Raw genomic sequence first — 9979 nt, 5'->3', positions numbered from 1 at the left:
GTAAGGGACACTCGTCAACATTACTTATTATGAAAAATGTATTACTTTTTCTTTTATAAGTAATAAAAATTGTATTATTGATTAGTGTTATATTTGAGCATATAAGTATGACATTTGCATGGTGCTTTGACCCGACCCGACCCGTCTCACGAACAAGGATCTGTAAGACGGTCTCACACAAGTGTGACCCTTTTATAGTAGAATGGATATTGCTTATTATAAGTTAAAAAAAATCTAATTTTGTACTATATATGTTCTCATTTTTTGTCATGATCAAAAAGTCGATATTAAGAGCTATATTTTTGTCCCTATTTCTTTTTCTATCTCTCTTCGTGGCGAGAATAATATATACTTTTGAATAGTATGGATACTTATATAGAACTAATAATATCAAATACAACCATAAACCATGCATACGATATCTAGTTATACCTTTTGATTTAGAAGAAAATTCGCAACCGCTACTTGAAGATGCATAAATTGCTCATATTTTCATTTACTAAAGACGCTTATTGTTTAAAAGTGCGTTGCCACTACTTGGAGCAATAAAGATGTATATTGTCATTTACTAAAAACGCAAATGATTCATTTTTTTAGTAGTGACACCTGGTAAAGTTTACCTTGTGACTCTAGTTGGCAAAAGACCATAAAGAAGGTAAACCAGTTTATGTTGCAGATAATTGACTGACTCAAACTATGAATGTTAATAGACAACAACACTAAGAGTTTAATTAACTTGAAACCTTGTAGAACGTCCCACCTCCTTTCGATCTAGAAGGAGGCGGCGACTGTCGCCTTCTTCAAAAGAATGTCGTTGCGACTTGAAGGCCACGATAACTGATAAACGAGTGGATAGTTTTCTATCGGTAACAACGGCAGCTGGCGATGACGACTGGCATAGTAGTAGTAATGTCATTGTTAACCTGCTAAAAATTTATGCTTACATGCTAATGGTTAGATTGTACTCATTTGAGAAGTTGAAGAGTTTTATTAAAGCTTTTAAAAGATTGAGGAGCTAATTTCATTGTTAAGTATAGTTTAAGGCTTATTTAAATTGACCCGTATCCTTTATAATTTTAAGCTAATCCTAATAATAGAAATAAGACTTAAACACAAATAATTCATTAATGCTAATTATAATTATAATATTAATGTTACTAGCATTAGCTTAAAATTATAATTATGAAATTTACAAATAGTGTATGTTGTTTTTCACATTTATTCTAATTCCTACATATAAGCAAGAATTTATTGAAAAAAAAAATACTTATGTTTAAGGGTAAAAATGTTCATTTAACATAAAATGAGAGAAAATCACACTTTTAAAATAATAAGGAGACTAATTATATAGATGATTTAATTTCATTTTTTATCCTAGATTTGTAAGTGATAGTTCACTTTAAGTCATTTTTTATATGAACATTCACTTTTAGTCCTACCATTATTGTAATATGACTATTTTTGGACCTTTATCAACAAAACAATTTAAATATCGTTAAATACAAATGCATTTTGGTCTTCAATTATGATTTTTCTTTTCAAAAGAAAAATAAGCATATAAAATATAACGGGTCAACCTACTTTATAAAAAAAGATCAAAATGTCTTTGTACTTAATGACATTTCAATGATTTTATTGACGGAGGACTAAAAATGATCATGCCACAATAATATCAGGACCAAATGAGGATGTTCTAATAAAAAGGAAAAAAGTGATCCGTCACTTATAAATATAGGACTAAAAATGGAATTAACTCTTATATGGATGGTTATTTTTTTTTTAAAAAAAAACTCTTATATGGATCTATATTAATAATTCAGGGAGAAAAAGCGCCATAAACATATAATTCGAGAGGGGGTGTCATTTCCCCCAAAAAATATAAATTGTTGTACATACACAATATTATCCGCTCGGTAAAAAAAAATCACTAAATAAGTAAATAATACGGAGTGTGTGTTTTTTTTTTTAAATCAAAGATATAATATTAGTGTTCATGAGGCCTTACTTGAATCAACTTTTTTTTTCCTATCAAATTTTAAATTATTTGGTGTAGAATAATCTATTTAACCTATGTTGGATAATCAGTTTCATGAAAGATATGGCTAATAATTACAAATGATGAGTGTGATATATACTCACTCAGTCACATCATATAATACAATATATTTTATTCATCAAGTAAAAAGAAAGGTTAAAACTTTGTGGTAAAGTGACATCTTGTTATACTTTTATATTGGAGGTTGTGGATTCGAGTATCCGTGGAGGTATTGATTTCTTGTGCTTTAATAATATATTGAGAAAGTAATTATGAACAGATGCATTGTAATAGTGTCAGTAATATAATAAAAAAGAATTTAAATACCAACTGGATGTGTTGATCCAATTAAAATGTTTTTTTTTTATTTTATTTTTTTGGAGTGCTGACTCTATTACAATTAAAATGTTAATGCTTAGTATTTGAAAAAAGACAAAATTTTGGGACCACATGAATTATTTTTTCTGATTTATTTAAACTTTTCATTGTTTGTGGTAGTTTTAGGCAATTTTTAATTGTGGTAAAATTTGATCCATTTTATTTTTTAAAATTCAAAAAGTGTCGGTATATATATATAATGTATTACTATACTTTGGTGCAGTTGTTATACCGTGGACCATGGTCATGAACTGATATTGTAGTTGTGTTGAATTGATACTGCAGTTATGCTGAAAGAGAACTGCAGTTGTGCGGAACGGAGGCCGTTTCATCCGTTTGTTTTTATTAATCAAAACGACGTCGTTTTGATGCGCGATGCACAGTAAAATTTGCGACTTTGGTGTCTAGCCTGCAGACAGGTTCGGTCAAAAATGTGTTGATAAGAATCAAACTCAAGACCTTCAGATACGATAATCATGATCCACTCATTTGATCACTCCTTTCGGGGTAATCTTATGTGCATTTTTGAGTTTATTATATGTGAATATAAAATGGTCAACTAATTATTTCATGCCACTTGACCACAAGTTCTTTGCCATTTACTACTTTAAATATTCACAAATGTTGAGTATATTTGATCTGCCAAATGTGATTGAATTTTTGCTGATTGTGTGAGATATCAAATCATGTATTACTCCACATGATATGGATGTAGAACACACACCAAAATATATTAAAAAAATATCAATTTTCATTTCTAATTTTACTTTTAATATTAATCTTTTATAGTTTTTAAAAAGAATTTTTAATATTTATTAATTACCTGTGAATTAACTGATCTTATCATGATTTAATTGTGATGATGAAATGTACATAAAGGTTTTTTTTGTTTTTTTTTGTTTTTTGTTTTTTTTTTTGGAAACAGTACATAAATAAAGAGTCTAATAAAATAATGATACATATTAAAGATGATTGAAAATGGTCAAATAGACTCTTAAACTTTATACGCAAAAATAATTATATATCTGAACTTTAAAAAGTTAGAATTGAATATCTCAACTTGTCATTTTTTAGCATCTGGATCCAATAGTTGGTTAACCACATGTAAAAGTCACTAATGCATGCTTATGTGACAAGTCACAAATTGCAAAAAAAAAAAAAAAAAAAAAAAAACATTAGTGACACATTTTCGAGTAACTTCTTCAAGTTGAGGATGTGGTCGCTTCATTCTTCAAGTACGCCACCACCGATTACTTTTTTCATCAAAGAAGGCGATCGACGATTACGATTATCAGAACCCTAAAAAATAGTACGGAGTAAAAGATATTATATTATTGTTCTTTTTACTAGTAACCTATTGTTTATGGGTAAAAAGGATTTGATTATACAATTTCATTGAGTTGAAGTGTTTAGTTTTAATTTTTTAATGTATGAAAAGTCATTAGAGTGATAACTGATAAGAATGAGTGTACATTTTGAATTAAATGTGATGAACTTTCGTCAAACTAACATCAAGAAGAAAGTAAAAATAAATGGACTATTGGACAAAAAATTGTACACATTCCTTACCCATCAAAAATGGTAATCCTGTCTTGCACGAAAGATGCGTTTAAATAGTTAAGAGAATTGGTTGCATACATTATTAACTAAATTATTGGGATTTTCTAGAATGGAATATGGAATACTGCTAGCTATGTGTTATTGAAATTACATAGTTACATATATTATTTGGGAAGTTGTTATCGAATAGGTTGGATTGAGATTTGATTGAATTAGTATTATCCTCAGAGAGGTAGATATTACTAATATTAGTACAATATGCTAAAAAAAAAAAAGTGAAACAACACTTACTACTACATCGAAGGTTATAACTAGTTTTGAATTCACGTTAGGTAATCAGTTACTAGATTTGCCAGCCCTTGATCACAAAGCACGCCAACACCACGTTGCAGTATACCTTTTGTGAGAATACCAATTGATAAAATTAAACACTTACCACTATACTAAAAGTTAGAACTAGTAACAAAAGTGTAACTTGATTATCTAAAATGTAATGCATCAGGAAATTAGAACACCCCCTCCAAAATAAAGTGTAACTTGATTTCATTTATCCTAAAATTTTGTAAAGCCAAAAGATAATTCTAACCCAAGACATTTCATTTAAATACAAAGATAACACATGCAATATATCAACAAAAATATGGAAGGGAATAGTGAGATAAAATCATAGCATTAAGGATGTATTTAATATTGAGGGCCCCTAGGGGCACGAGCCAAAGATAATTGAAGTGAGGGGTGAGTTTGAAAATGGGAATTCAATTAGGAAAGTAGAAGTGTGCCTTTTAATATAAATACGGAAAGGTAGTTGTGAACAGATACTGCATTGTAATAGAGTCAGTAGTATTCAAAAAAAAAATATAAATAGGGAAAGGACTCGTTTAGTAGCATGGTATGGAGCATATTCAATAAAATGAGCAGTGTGGGAGAACAATTCGCCCAGGCTGTGGGGGCACCACCTTCCGCTCCTAGTGTCATATCTTGACTTGTTGGCATGGTTGCAGTACACTCTAGTTGGGCGGTAGACTAGCGCCTAGCGCCTAAGCGGTCTAGGCGGCGCCTAGGCGGTAACCTATAAAAACAAAAAATTAATTCATGTGTGTGGGTGTATGTCATATATTATATTACATATTATATATATATATATATATATATATATATATATATATATATATATATATATATATATATATATATATNTATATATATATATATATCTTACTTCTCTTACTTATATAAATAAATAAATTTAAATATATATAAATGTAATAATAAAATTAACAAGGCCGACTCGCTCGAGTTAACTCGGCTAACTCTGCTGAGTTGGGCGAGTTAACTCGGCCAAATTCGGCCTAGTCGGCCGCCAACTCGGCCCAGTCGGCCGAGTTAGGCGCTAGGCGGACGCCTAGGGAGCTATTCGCCTCGGTCCAGGAGCGCCTAGCGCCTAGGTGGGGATTTTTGCAACAGTGCTTGCTGGAGAGTGGCGAACCCCTTGGGACATGAGCACACTGGAGTGAACAGTTAATGGCTATATGGCAGACCACTCCCAAGTCTAAGGCCGTGGGGTCTTTCTGCCTGTAACCCGGTCACCTTAGCCCTCTTTCGATAGCTAGAGAACCCTCTTACATCTTCAATTTTGGCACATCAAGCCTAACTAGATATGTGATTATTTGGCTGAAAACATTAATATGTTGCGCCAAGCTAATTAAGTTTAAACCCTCCTGTATCTTAAGCTTGTAAAGTCTCTATTTTAGAAGTTGTTTGTTCGCTAGCGATTTTTTCAGGAATTGACCCTCCAATTTATCCCAAATAACTTTTGGAGTTGCCAAAACGTGATCACGACTTCATATGCGAGACATAACCAAATTGTTACTGCTACGCGATTTTTCAAATCTTCCCAATCAGCTTCTTCCTTATTAGCTGACTTTTAATTTGTCTTCAAGGTTTATAGAAGACCTTGATGTGCCAACAAATCCTTAACCCTAGACTACCATGACCTGAAATTCCTTGTACCATCAAACTTTGATACTTCAAATTTTAGTTTGCACTCGAACTAGTCATCTTAACCATGCTTTGATATTAATTTGTTGTGATTAACAAGAACAATAAACAATAGTGGTCGTAGCATAAAACCACATACAAATACCCGGAGTATTCCGGGGTTATCGAACCACAGGGAAGTGGGGTATCAAGCACTAGTTACTAATTATATTCGCAAGAAGCTATTCCTACGTTAACAATGGATGGTTATCTATGAATATGCAAACGAGATAATTAAAACAAGGGAAACGGGTTTTTGTATTCAAAGAGGTAAAAGCGGGATTTTTGGGAGTTGAAGTGTTTAATCACCTAGTGCCAATCTAAAGTGAAATAATTATTTGGGTTAAACAAGTGTGGAGAATTGCCATCTAAAAGGGAAAGGTTGCTCTCGTAACTCAAACCCAAAATACGGTAATTGGAATACTCACTCTCGTGAGCTATTCACAATATATCCCTTAACCGAATTGTCCTCTCTCGAGGTACAATAGTCAAGTGCAATTGCGGGTGCTCTTTGATTCATAGACAAATCTAGCAAGGGTACAAGCAATCATATGCATCTAATTACAAGTATCAATAACATAAATCACAATTGCAACACAAGCAATAAACCCAAATAGATATTTCATTAAAACAAAATAAGAACTAGGCACATAGGTTCATAAACACTTTTATACCCAAAAATCCCAAAAGAAAGTTTAGCCTAACATGGCTAAAATAGATCCAACAAATATTCAATAAAGTTCAAAATAGAAAAGAGAAAGGAAGATATTCTCCCAAATGATGCCTCCAAGCTCTTTTCTTTGATCTCCTTTTCAAAAGTTGTGATGATTTCTTCTTTGGCTTTTGGAGATGATGAAGCTTCTTTTCCTTGTTCTTTTTCCTCTTTTTCTGACAAGAACCAGCCTCCAACTGGTAGGGTTTGGGGAGAAATGAAGCCTTAAATAGTGGGATCCAAAACAGGGACAAATCTGGAATTTTGTTCTGGGATGAATAGTGTCCTGGGCAGGATTCTCGACGCGTCGAGAATGTTTCTCGACGCGTCGAGAATAAAATGGCGAAATTTTTATTGCTCTCTGGAAGGTCTCGACGCGTCGAGAGATGTTCTCGACGCGTCGAGAATCTGCGGTGAACAGTACTTTCGGTCCCATTTTGACTTCTCAACACTTTTGATTCCTTTGCATTGCCTTTTTGCTCCCAAGTGGTTATAATGCAGCACTAAACACACCAAAGACACTCAAACCAAGCATTATACCACTTTAAATAAAATAACAAGGAAAAAGCATTGGAGATAACATTTTAATACACAATTAATTATAAAACCTAAATAAAAACACAAGTAAAATAGGTACAAATGAGAGTGTATCAAATAGCAATAACAGAAAGTAAATAAGACAAGATTTAATTTAAGTGGTTCAATAATGTGTCAATGTCCACGAGAATGGAACAATTGTTTATTAATTGTGATGGTTATCATAACACATCTAGAGTTACAAGCATCATATTTATATTTGTTCCACTATTATTCCTTATATGGACATACTCAAACAGAATATGATATCCGCGTGATAGATAAACATGAAAGCCACTTCATTTATGAGTGGGAAAAAATAGCAGTTTTCTATTCACTAACAAGGTTTAAAACATAATCTAAATGGAAAAATGACGAGAAAAATAAAACTATATATAGAAAAATAAAAAATGCAAAAGATGGCAAATCGCGTAGAGCAAATTAATATCAATAACCAAAAGTAAGTTTATTCTTAAAGGGAAATTATTCTTTTGAATAATAATGTATCAACAGCGTGGAATCAAGAATTGGGTTGGGTGGATTTTCAAAAAAAAAAAAAAAAAAAGAATTGGGTTGGGTAAATATACACACACACACGTAATTGTAATAGGGAGATAATTGTCTAGGTAAAATATTGTAAATGAATTATTTATTTGTCATAAGTTTGATGATTTTGTTAAGTTTATTTATCTTGATTAGTTATATATTGTAATTGGTAATATGTAAATGAAACTTCATAGTAAAATATATTTGGTCTAAAATATCATTTAATAATTGAGTAACACTTATTATGTGAGATCGTCTCATGAATTTTAATTGATAAGACATGCCGAATCTATGATAGTTGCTGGTTACTTATGATAGAAATCTGCTATCTAGTCGCCTTCTCCAGATCATAGACAAGACACACACATATCTATATCACTCAATATTATTATCACTTATCATAAGTACTTGTAAGTTTTTTTGTTTTTTGTTTTTTTTTGTTTTAAATCATTTTTCAAATAACTTAGTATTTTATAACCTGAAAAGTAATATAAAAAATGGATGCTGATAAACACTGCACATTCTTTATTTTTTTAATCAAATTTTTATAGGAAAAAAACGAACTGTTGAAAAAAAAAGGGGGAAAAAAAGGATCACTAAACAGAGGGGGATTGTTATGCCGTGTACCCTGCAAGGTGGACCTGAGTTTACATTCACATACACTATACTCTACATTCACATACACTATACTATATATTCACACTTTGTAAACTCTACATTCACATATTACAGGATTATATGATACTTTACATTCACACTTTGTAAACTCCACATTCACACATTACAAGATTATATGTTTAGTAACTATATTACCATTGTTATGCATTCACACATTCAAAACTCTATATTCACAGGTCATGTACTCTATATTCACAACTTAAGAACTCCACATTCACACATTACAGGGCTACAAGTTACTAGAACTTCTAAACTCTATTACAGATTCACACATGCATAACTCTACATTCACAATTTCTATACTCTACATTCACACTTTGAAACCTCTACATTCACACATTTCTAGGCAACTCTACATTCACACAATCATAAGTCTACATTGACGATTTCTATACTCTACATTCACACTTTGAAACCTCTACATTCACACATTTTTGGGCAACTCTAATTCAGCAATGTGTTAAAAAAAAAAAGAAAAAAAAAAGAAGAAGACAAAACGACGTAGTTTTGGACTCAGGTCCACCTTGCAAGGTGGACCTGGGTCCACGGCATAATTTGCCCAGATTAGGACCTCTTCTTAGTGGGCCTGATTTTGGTGTTAACTTATTGAGTCCACGTGAATAATTTGTACACTTAATTTCTTTTCAATATTTTCTAATTATGTTTATGTAAGAATTAAAATTAAAAAAAAAAAAAAAGGGAATCTCTAAGTCCAATATCAATCAACATCATCACAGAGTTTTAAAATTGGATAAAAATTATAGAGAATTTTAGTATGATTTAATTTTAAAATTGGATAAAAATTATAGAGAATTTTAGTATGATTTAAATGGAATTAAGAGTGTATTATTATTAGGGAAAAATGACATTTTTTTTAGTATTACTATTGACTCTATTAATACTTCCACTGGAATTTGAACCTGTGACCTCTCATTAGGAGAGCCACAGATAACATCTTTAGCATTTTCAATCTCTCAATCATGAGGTGTTGGTCGGAACTTAGTCTCTTAATTATTAGTATCTCCACTTTCAATCTTCAAGTTAACCCTAAAGTAGTGTTTTTGGTTTCTCAAATGAGTAATTTGCAATGAAATTAAATTTATGAAACTGCACCAAGACCTTGTGGTCTAACATGCTTCTACGTAAAAAAGTGAGGATTGATATGAGGATTACGACAATGTCATATAGGGGAAGATTTAGGTGAAAACATGCTTCCACGTAAAAAAAAAAGTGAGAATTGATATGAGGATTGATATTATTCGTCCATTTGGATAAAAGTGGGGATTGATATGATCCATACATTTGGATAAATTAATGGTTGAGTATTGTTGGAAAATAAGGGGTGTTGTCGGTTTCATAAATATTGCATAGAATTAATGCCATTATGGGGTCCTCTAAGAGCATCCTTATCAATGGAGTTTTTTCACGGTTATTGAGGAGTTTTTGTAAGTGTGATT

This window comes from Ipomoea triloba, chromosome 10 (genome assembly GCF_003576645.1).
Source record: "Ipomoea triloba cultivar NCNSP0323 chromosome 10, ASM357664v1".
Taxonomy (NCBI): domain Eukaryota; kingdom Viridiplantae; phylum Streptophyta; class Magnoliopsida; order Solanales; family Convolvulaceae; genus Ipomoea; species Ipomoea triloba.
This window is presented reverse-complemented; position numbering follows the sequence as displayed.